The sequence below is a fragment of the Anolis carolinensis genome, chromosome 2, assembly GCF_035594765.1.
Source record: "Anolis carolinensis isolate JA03-04 chromosome 2, rAnoCar3.1.pri, whole genome shotgun sequence".
NCBI lineage: Eukaryota > Metazoa > Chordata > Lepidosauria > Squamata > Dactyloidae > Anolis > Anolis carolinensis.
In genome coordinates, this window is record NC_085842.1 from 156,389,229 (window position 1) to 156,400,208 (window position 10,980).

Here is a 10,980-nt window from a genome sequence, read left to right on the forward strand (position 1 = left end):
TATTTTAATAAATCAAATGCAGAAATAATCCTTAGAATGTACTCTTTAACTACCACTATTCACTTTTCCATATAATCACCAGACAAAACTGAACAAGTTTTCTGAAGCTATCACAGAAGAAGTCGACACTCTGCTCCACAACCTGCATCTCACAATACCCATCGTGCACAGATCTTCCAATAGCCAAGCAAAGCAATAATGTGACCAACACGTTCTTGTGTAATGCCGATTATGCTTGAAATTTTGTGATACGACGATCGTCTGTCAATCCTTTGCTTGTGAAACTCATATATTCTATGTAATCCTATATTCTCCTTATACATTTTCTAGGAGACCTTGATAATTTAACCATTTCTTCTTGTCTTGTGCCTTTTTCTATGAAGCTTTTCGTGCAGATTTGCATATTCAGGCATAAGATTAATTAATATCTCTCCCATATTCTTGACAGAGTACATCTAACATCAGGGCCGGCCGGAGATAAATGTATATATAAAGCGGGTGGGGGGGGAATTGCGGCCCCCCCTCCGGCGCCGCGGGAGGCGAGGCACATGGCCACGCCTCCCGCGGCGCCGGCGGGCCCCGCCTCCTGCTCCCTGGCCCCGCCTCTCACGCAGCGTGGGAGGCGGGGTCACGGCGAGCAGCGCGGGAGGCGGGGCCAGGGCTGGCCCCGCCTCCCGCGCAGCTCACCCCGACACCACCTCTCACCCAGCGTGAGAGGCGGGGCCAGGGCACGCAGGCCGGGAGGCAGGGCTCTGCCCAGACGGGGCCTTGCCTCCCGCCACGCGCGCCCTGGGCTTTTCCAGGCGGGCAGACTGCACCAGAGGTCCCTGCAGGCCGCGATCGCGGCCTGCAGGGACCCCCGGTGCAGTCTGCCCGCCTGGAAAAGGCCAGACGGGCGAGGCTGAGCTGCGTGGGAGGCAGGGCCAACCCTGGCCCCGCCTCCCACGCAGCTCACCCCGACCCCGCCTCTCATGCAACATGAGAGGCGGGGCCAGGGCGCACAGGCCGGGAGGCAGGGCTCCGCCCAGATAGGGCCTTACCTCCCACCCCGCGCGCCCTTGGCTTTTCCAGGCGGGCAAAATGCACCGGAGGTCCCTGCAGGCCGCGATCGCGGCCTGCAGGGACCTCCGGTGCAGTCTGCCCGCCTGGAAAAGCCCAGACGGGCGAGGCTGAGCTGCGTGGGAGGCAGGGCCAACCCTGGCCCCGCCTTCCATGCAGCTCACCCCGACCCCGCCTCTCACGCAACGTGAGAGGCGGGGCCAGGGCGCACAGGCCGGCCATCCAGGGCCATCCCAGCCGGCCCTGAGAGTTCGCTCGTCGCCGAACAGGCCTTCCTGTTCGCCGGCGAGCGAGCTCATGGTCCCCGCTGGGGGGGGGGAAGCCTGACGGCGCCCCCCGGGCCCTGCGCCCGAGGCGGCCGCCTCACGTGGCCTCCGTGTTGGGCCGGCCCTGTCTAACATGTATGGTAAAGGTAAAGGTTTTCCCCTGACATTAAGTCGTGTCCGACTATGGGATTGGTGCTCATCTCCATGTCTAAGCCGAAGAGCCGGCATTGTCCATAGACGTCTTCAAGGTCATGTGGCCGGCATGACTGCATGGAGGACCATCACTTTCCTGCTGGAGCAGTATCTATTGCTCTACTCATGTTTGCATATTTTCGAACTGCTAGGTTGGCAGAAGCTGGAGCTAACACCGGGAGCTCACCCTGCTCCCAGGATTTGAACCATTGACCTTTTGGTAAGCAAGTTCAGCGGTTTAATCCGCTGTGCCACTGAGGGCTCCAATTATTTTTAAAATCCACTTTCACTTTCACTTTGTCATACCACATGTAACCATACCAACCATTTCTCAGATCACGTCCCTCCAGTTCCAACAGACTGATACACTGTTCAATCTTTATATTTTAGCCTCCACTTCTTTAAACTGATTTTGAACAGGATTTTTTTTAATTTATGCACCTGTACCTGCCAACTGTTCCAAGTTGGCAGATACAGTCTTGATTATAATCCTTTTTTCAGATACTTTTAACATGTCCCCTTTACTCTTCTCAGGCTTTCTATCTTTGTCCAAAGCTTGCTTTGATTGCTGCAAACATGAGCCTTTCCCAAGTAGACCCATGCAAAAGCAAACTGCTGGAGATTTTCCTAATTTCTCTTTTTTCTCATTAATAATATTTGCCATCTTGATCATACTCTGATGTTGCTTAGCCACATATGTCCTGTGAAATGTTAAAGGGTATGTATTAGAACTAAATAAACATGCTTCCTGGTAGTCTTCAAACCGTACCTGAACATCTGTCTCTCAGAAGTGCTCTGGTTGTAGATTTCCTCAGTCATTCATTGGGGTGAATGGCCAACAAGCCATCCGAAATCTGTTATTTTGGGTAGCAGAAATAACTGAACCAACAATATAACAGTATGAAGCTGTTTATTCAAGCCATCCAGACCAATTTGCATCACAGCAGTTATATATTTGTGTGTTAACCCTGGATGCCCGCCCTTCACCCAACAGAGACTAGAGGTGCATCTACACTGAAAAATTAATCAAGTCTGATACCACTATAACTGTCATGGCTGCTATGGAATCCTAGGAGGTGTACTTTGATGAAGCACCAGCACTCTGTCAGAAAAGGTTAAAGACCTTGCCAAACAACTCACAGGATTACACAGCATTGAACCATAGCGTTGAAAGCAAAGCCAAACTGCATTCATTCTACGGTGTAGATGCACCCTAGTTTTACAGTTGGGAGTTTTCACAACCATTTACATTGATTTCGCTGAACACCTCCCCTCTCTTGGAAAATGCTTCTAAGGCTACAAACCCAAAAATGTTCTAAAATCAGATTTCCTTTTCCAGCATTATCTCAGACTTCTGGAAGCTACTCTAGAAGGCATCTGGAAGGCAGATGTTCCACACTTCTTCTAAATAGTCGACTCCTTGGTTCACCGAGGAGCTGGCTGTGATGAAACGTAGGAGGAGGGGGCTAGAGTGCATCTGGAGGAAATCTCAGGACGTGTCCGACCAAGCACGGGCTAAAGCCGCTATTAAGGCTTACTCCGTGGCTCTGCGAGCAGCCAGGAAAGATTTCACGACTGCCCGCATAGCGTCTGCAGCCAACAGGCCATCGGAGTTGTTCCGAGTTGTTGGGGAGCTCCTGCGGCCTCCTGAGGCCCAGGGGTTTCCTGATGACTTGGCAACTCGGTGCAGCGATTTCGCGCACCATTTTGCAGGCAAAGTTGCTCAGATACGCCGTGAGTTGGACTCCAGCTTAACTGTGGTCCCAGCGGAGGTAACCGAGGTACCTGTCTGTGCGATCTTATGGGATTCTTTCCGGCTTGTTCTTCCTGATGATGTGGAGGTGATTCTTGGGTTTGTGAGGGCGACCACCTGCGCTCTGGATCCTTGTCCTTCTTGGCTGGTGAAGCTGGCCAAGGATGGGTTGTTGGATTGGTTTGTGGCTATTATAAATGCCTCCCTGGTTCAAGGGTCAGTTCCATCCTGCTTTAAGCAGGCGGTAGTAAAACCATTATTAAAAAAGACCTCGTTAGACCCATCTGTATGTAACAACTACAGGCCAATTTCCAACCTCCCATTTCTGGGCAAGGTTCTGGAGCGGGTGGTTGCTACGCAGCTCCAGGAGTTCCTCGATGACACCGATTTTCTGGACCGCTCGCAGTCTGGCTTCAGGCCTGGGCACAGCACCGAGACGGCTTTGGTCGCCCTGGTGGATGACCTCCGCAGGGAGCTGGACAGGGGGAGTGTGACCCTGCTGGTTCTCTTGGACATCTCAGCGGCTTTCGATACCATCGACCATGGTATCCTTCTGGGGAGGCTCGCCGGGATGGGACTCGGTGGCACAGTTCTGCTGTGGCTCCAGTCCTTCCTGGAGGGCCGTTCCCAGATGGTGAAGCTGGGGGATACCTGCTCGGACCCCTGGCCATTGACCTGTGGGGTCCCGCAAGGGTCTATTCTATCCCCCATGCTATTTAACATCTACATGAAACCACTGGGAGAGGTCATCCGGAGTTTTGGAGGGTGTTGCCATCTCTACGCAGATGACACACAAATCCACTACTCGTTCCCATCTGACTCCAAGGAAGCCCCTCGGATGCTGAACCAGTGCCTGGCCGCTGTGGCGGACTGGATGAGGAGGAACAAGCTGAGGATCAATCCTGACAAGACAGAGGCCCTCCTGGTCAGTCGCTCGTCAGATCGGGGTATTGGGTGGCAACCTGTGCTGGACGGGGTTGCACTCCCCCTGAAATCACAGGTCCGCAGTTTGGGGGTCCTCCTGGATTCAGCGTTGACGCTTGAAGCGCAGGTGTCGGCGGTGGCCGGGAGGGCTTTCGCACAACTCAAACTTGTGCGCCAACTGCGACCATACCTCGTGAAGTCTGACTTGACCACGGTGGTCCATGCCCTAGTTACCTCTAGACTGGACTACTGTAATGCGCTCTACGTGGGGCTTCCCTTGAAGACGGCTCGGAAATTACAACTGGTCCAACGCTCGGCTGCCAGATTAATAACTGGGGCGAATTACAGGGAGAGATCTACTCCCCTGTTTAAGGAGCTCCACTGGCTTCCGTTCATTTTCCGATCTCAATTCAAGGTGCAGACCATCATATATAAAGCCCTAAACGGTTTGGGACCCACCTACCTTCGTGACCGTATCTCCTACCATAAACCTGCCCGATCTCTGCGATCGTCAGGGGAGGCCCTCCTGTCGCCACTGCCTTTATCCCAGACCCGCCTTGTAGGAACTAGGGAGAGGGCCTTTTCTGCTGTGGCCCCCCGTTTATGGAACTCATTGCCCATTGAAATCAGGCAAGCCCCCACTCTTTCAGACTTTAGGAAAGATCTAAAAACATGGCTCTTCCGATGTGCTTTCGGAGAGTAACTGTTACATGCTTTTGTTACGCCCCCATTATTTATCCTCTAGACTGTCTGCTATCTTTTCCTTAGTTCCCTGTGGTTTTATTCTTATCCTTTTTCTTATCCTTTTCTCACCCCGAGTTTTAACTGAGTGTCAGTGCGGCCTGCCCTGTTATACTGCTCTTTGGATTTTGTGTTGTACTGTATATGATTCTTTATTGTATTGTTGTAATTGTATTATGATATGTTGTTTTTATATTGTGTTATATTGTATTTTTCCCGGGCATGGCCCCATGTAAGCCGCCCCGAGTCCCCATTGGGGAGATGGTGGCGGGGTATAAATAAAGTTTTATTATTATTATTATTATTAAATATGCTCTGTCTTTGACACATGATGTTTAACGTTTTTCCAGATTAGTGCATATATAGCCATATCACCATGGGGGCCTTTCTGTGCCTTTGAAGGAACTTCCGTGGGGATTGCGTGCAGAGGACATTATATCTGAGACCAGTGTTCTCATCAATATCTATATATGGAGGAGGGAATTGGGAAAGAAATTTTAAAAAATCTCCACTACCTTCTTACCACTTCCAGTGTATTATTCTTGCTGTACAACATGTAGACTGCAATCCTATGCCCATCTACCCGAGACTAACACAATGGGGTTTCTTATCAGGTTTGCACACTAAGTCTAATATTAATGGGTAATGGGAGGCTCAGGAAGCATTAGTTTGAGGGTGCCTTAGACAAAGTACTATTCAGTAAAAGTACACTTGTGCTAATGGCCTCCTCTCAGACATTTTTCACAATATTAGGTGGTCACCAACATCATCTTCCAAAAATGGTTAGCAAAAGAGCACAGAACATTTTAGGAGACTTGATACATACTAAAGTTACTCATAAATGATATGGGATAGATAACTGAGTGTGTGCTAGGAACTAAGCTACCACTTAACTTCTTGTTATGTGATTTCAAGTCATTTCTGACTTAGGACAACCTTAAGATAAACCTATCGTGGGGTTTCTTTGAAAAATCAGAGGGGATTTGCACTTGCCTTCCTCAAAGACTGAAAGAGTGTGACTTACCCAATGTCATCCAGTGGGTTTCTATGGCTGAATGGAGATTAAAATCCTGGTCTCCCAGTGTCCTACTCCAACACTCAAACCACTATGCCGTGCTGGTTCCCTCTAAGACTATACAAGACACTATACACAGAAAAATAGGTTGCAAAATAAGATAAGAACTCCATCCACTCATTTATGGATGGCTTCAGCATCGCCTTCTTAAAGGGCACTTTCCAAGCTCTGGCTGGAATTTTTCATTTCATTATAACTTAAACTAATGTAACTGAAAATACTTTTGTCCAGTTTCTCTTCCAACCAGGATTCTAACATAGTGTTGCTACTATATTTTACTGATACCTCTCAGACCGAGAGGCCTAGTATGGGAAGCCTAGGGTGCACATCAATATTTGCAGAACCTGCCAAGGTCACAATGCCCTGGCAATTGCCTTGGGCATTGATCCAAGGCTTGCACTCGGCCCTACATCCATTCCCAGGCAACAGGGCAGTCATTTCTCTACCTTTTACAGTTTCAGCAGACACCACAAGCATATTACAATTGTAGCTGTATGAGTTAAAAATTACATGGGCAACATGATTGCAGAGATGGGGGTAAGATGTAGCAGTCAGCTGAATATATCAACGTGAAAGAATCAAAGAATTGTAGAGTTGGAAGAGTCCTCATGGGCCATCCAGTCCAACCCCCTGCAAGAAGCAGGAAAATCTCATTCAAAGCACCACCGACAGATGGCCATCCAGCCTCTGCTTAAAAGCCTCCAAAGAAGGAGCCTCCACCACACTCCGGGGCAGAAAGTTCCACTGCCGAACAGCTCTCACAGTGAGGAAGTTCTTCCTGATGTTCAGGTGGAATCTCCTTTCCTATAGTTTAAAGCCATTGTTCCACATAGTAGTCTCCAGGGCAGCAGAAAACAAGCTTGCTCCCTCCTCCCTATGACTTCCCCTCACATATTTGTACATGGCTATCATGTCTCCTCTCAGCCTTCTCTTCTGCAGGCTAAACATTCCCAGCTCTCTAAGCCGCTCCTCATAGGGTTTGTTCTCCAGATCCTTGATCATTTTAGTTGCCGTCCTCTGGACGCTTTCCAGCTTGTCAACATCTTCCTTCAATTGCGGTACCCAGAATTGGACACAATATTCCAGGTGTAGTCTGACCAAGGCAGAATAGAGGGGGAGCATGACTTCCCTGGATCTAGATGCTATACCCCTAAACAGAAAGAAACAGAAGGGATTGGGAAGAATCAAAGAGATGAAGATACAGGTTTTGCGTCATATTTTTTTTTGTAGTATTTATATTCTGCCCTTCTCACCCCAAAGGGAACTCAGGGTGGATCACAGAACACATATACGGCAAACATTAAATGCCAATGATAACAATGACAAGACAGACAACAGATAGAAGTACAGTGTTCCCCCACTTATCGCGGGGATTAGGTTCCACGACCACCCACAATAAGTGAAAATCCGCAAAGTAGGGACACTATATTTATTTTAATATGTATACATTATTTTAGTAGTTATACACTATTTTAAATCTTAATCAACCAATTGTGAGTTGATAAATCGCCTCCTTATTCTCCTGTTGCCACTTGGGCTTCTTTTCTCTCCCTTTGGCTTCTCCTTCCTCCCTTCCTTAGGCTGTAAATTGTAATTTTTTATAATTTATAAGTCTTTTAGAGTTTATTGAAAAACCGAGAAACAGCGAATCCGCTAAAAGTGAACTGCAAAGTAGTGAGGGAACACTGTATACATACGTTTTCCCATCTTTTGGCATCTTTGGAGGCTGTGCTCAGTTCCGGCCACCAGGGGGTGTTGTCACTCCATCTCCCTGCCAAAGAGCTTTCTTTGTTCATAAACTTCCTCCTTTTTCTGATCAAACGCCGAGCCTAAATACATCCCTGCTTTAATGTGGTTACTATTTATCTACTCACATTTGTTTTCAAACTGCTAGGCAGGCAGAAGCTGGGCTAAAGGTCAGTAGCTCACTCTGACCTGGGCTTCAAACTCTCAACCTTCCAGTTGCCAAGATTTATTGCAGATTGGTAATTAACCTGCTGTGCTAAGGCTCGGCTATTTGAAGTCATTGGAACCAGAAGTGCCTGCTTCTTCTCTCCCTCCATTGAGCAGTTGGAATGGAGGATATCAGGGGGTCTTTCCTCTGTTTCTCGGCCTGGACATAATAGAGATGTGCCTGGCCTTGGCATGATGGAGCTGTTGCCTGCCTCTCCCTCTCTTCCTCAGGGGCTGGGTAGGTGGCAGCTAGGGTGGCAGGAGGCCTTTCCTCTGCTTATAGACCTGGCCTGATGGAGATGTGCCTGCTTCTTCTTCTTTCCCTCTGTCGAGTAGTTGGGATGGAAGAAAGCCTTTCCTCTGTTTATAGTCCTGGCATGATGGAACTGCGCTTTCCAATTCTTCCCTCACGTATCCTAGGCCTTGGTATATCCATGTCCACTACTTTGATAACATCTTTTTTTTAAGCCTGCTTGGGAAATAAGGAGCTGATTGACTTGCAAAGGGCATGTTACAACAAACAGCAATAAATTACTTTCTAGATTTCAAGACCCCAAAAAGCTATTATTGTTTTCCTAATACAGTCCTGGTGGCACAGTGTGTTAAAGCGCTGAGCTGCTGAACTTGCAGACCGAAAGGGGCCAGATTCAAATCCCAGGAGCGGAATGAGTGCCCGCTGTTAGCCCCAGCTCCTGCCAACCTAGCAGCTCGAAAACATGCAAATGTGAGTAGATTAATAGGTACCACCCCGGCGGGAAGGTAACGGCGCTCCATGCAGTCATGCCAGCCACATGACCTGGAGATGTTTATGGACAACGTTGGCTTTTCGGCTTAGAAATGGAGATGAGCTCCAACCCCCAGAGTCAATCACGACTGGACTTAACATCAGGGGAAACCTTTACCTTTTAATACAGTCCTGTCGAAGGCTTTCATGACCAGAATCACTGGACTGCTGAGAGTTTTCCGGGCTGTATGGCCATATTCTAGAAGCATTCTCTCCTGACGTTTTGTCCACATCTATGGCAGGCATCCTCAGAAGTTGTGAGGTTTGTTGGAAAACTATGCAAGTGGAGTTTCTATATCTGTGGAAGGTCCACAGTGGGAGAAAGAACTCTTGCCTGTTGGAGGAAAGCGTGAATGGTGCAACTGATCACCATGATTAGCATTTAATGGCCTCTGAGGATGCCTGTCATAAGGTAAAGGTAAAGGTTTCTCCTGACATTAAGTCTAGTTGTGTCCGACTCTGGGCGTTGGTGCTCATCTCCATTTCTAAGCCAAAGAGCCGGCATTGTCCATAGACACCTCCAAGGTCATGTGGCCTGCATGACTGCATGGAGCACCATTACCTTCCCACTGGAGTGGTACCTATTGATCTACTCACATTTGCATGTTTTCGAACTGCTAGGTTGGCAGAAGCAGGGGCTAACAGGAGAAGCTCACCCCGGTCCCCAGATTCGAATCACCAACCTTTCGGTCGGCAAGTTCAGCAACTCAGCGGTTTAACCCGCTGCGCCACCAGGGGCCTAGCATAGATGTGGGCAAAATGTCAGGAGAGAACATGCAGCCTGGAAAACTCATAGCAACCCAACAATCCTTGCAAAAAAAATCAAGTTTATTACATCATGGCATAGCACATTATGTCAGGATAGTCTCTTACACCTTGCCAACAAGAAGTAAATGCATCAGCCAAAAATATGTAATTTTATACCAAATATGAATAAAATCTGCATGATAATTTGTGCAAATTTTCAAAGAGATGCTGGATCATAAAAAGACAGTGACAAAATGCTCTGACCCAAATTTACCCCAATGTCATGAGTTTTAGCAAAGATAAAACACACAAGGTAAGGATATTATCATCTCTCAGAAATGGCAAAATATTGGATAATAAGGTTTTTAAAACCATTTAATCTATCTCTATTTTGCTTTCCTTATTCTTTCTCCCTGCAGTTTGTAATGCATTCTCTGGCTTGAATCCTGGTCTTGTGTTGGGAACAGTGTTCATGAATAATTCTGCGGCAAGAGAGACTGGAACTGTTTTTATAATACATTTGGAAACAGACAGACAGACTGACTGACGGCTTTAGCAGACACACCTAGAATATTGACATTTGTATGTAACAATATACTTTGTGAAGCACCAGTAAGAACTAAATACAAATGTCCCTGGAGGAAAACTCATGATCTGAAACATGGTGTTAGGTCGATGTCTCCAACTGTATCTCTATCTACTCAGTAATTTATATTTTATGCTGTTTAAAAACAATTGTTATATTTTACTTCTAAGTTATTGTGTGGGCCAGTCAATGGATCAATTTTCTTGTTTTTCCGCAGCAAATTGACATGGTTAATCTACTATGTTAATAACATAAGTTTTCCCCTGACATTAAATCTAGTCGTGTCCAACTCTGGGGGTTGGTGCTCATCTCCATTTCTAAGCTGAAGAGCCGGCGTTATCCGTAGACACCTTCAAGGTCACATGGCCGGCATGACTGCATGGAGCGCTGTTACCCTCCCGTCGGAGTGGTACCTATTGATCTACTCACATTTGTTTTCGAACTGCTAGGTTGGCAAAAGCTGGGGATAATAGCGGGAGCTCACGATGCCCCATGGATTCAAACCGCCGACCTTTTGGTCAGCAAGTTCAGCAGCTCAGCAGTTTAACCTGCTAATTTAGTTAATCAACATAAATTAACATAGTCCTTGTCATGCTGAAGGGCAACTGAACTGCCCTTCATATCCCAAAACCCAAACCCGAAATCGGAGCCCACTTGATATCAGAAACAGGAAACCCCCCTGCTGGCAGGTCTCACCTGCAAAGGTGTAAAAGGGATTCATGCCCTGATCCTACAGTCCACACTACCACATAAATGTCTGAAGGGCTCAGACACTACAATATAGCACTTGGACACTAGGTCAACTTCCATGGCTCAATGCTATGAAATTCTGGGTTTTGTAGTGTTGTAAGGTCTTGACCCTTCTTTGTGAGAGAGCTCTAGCGTCACAACAAAATAAAT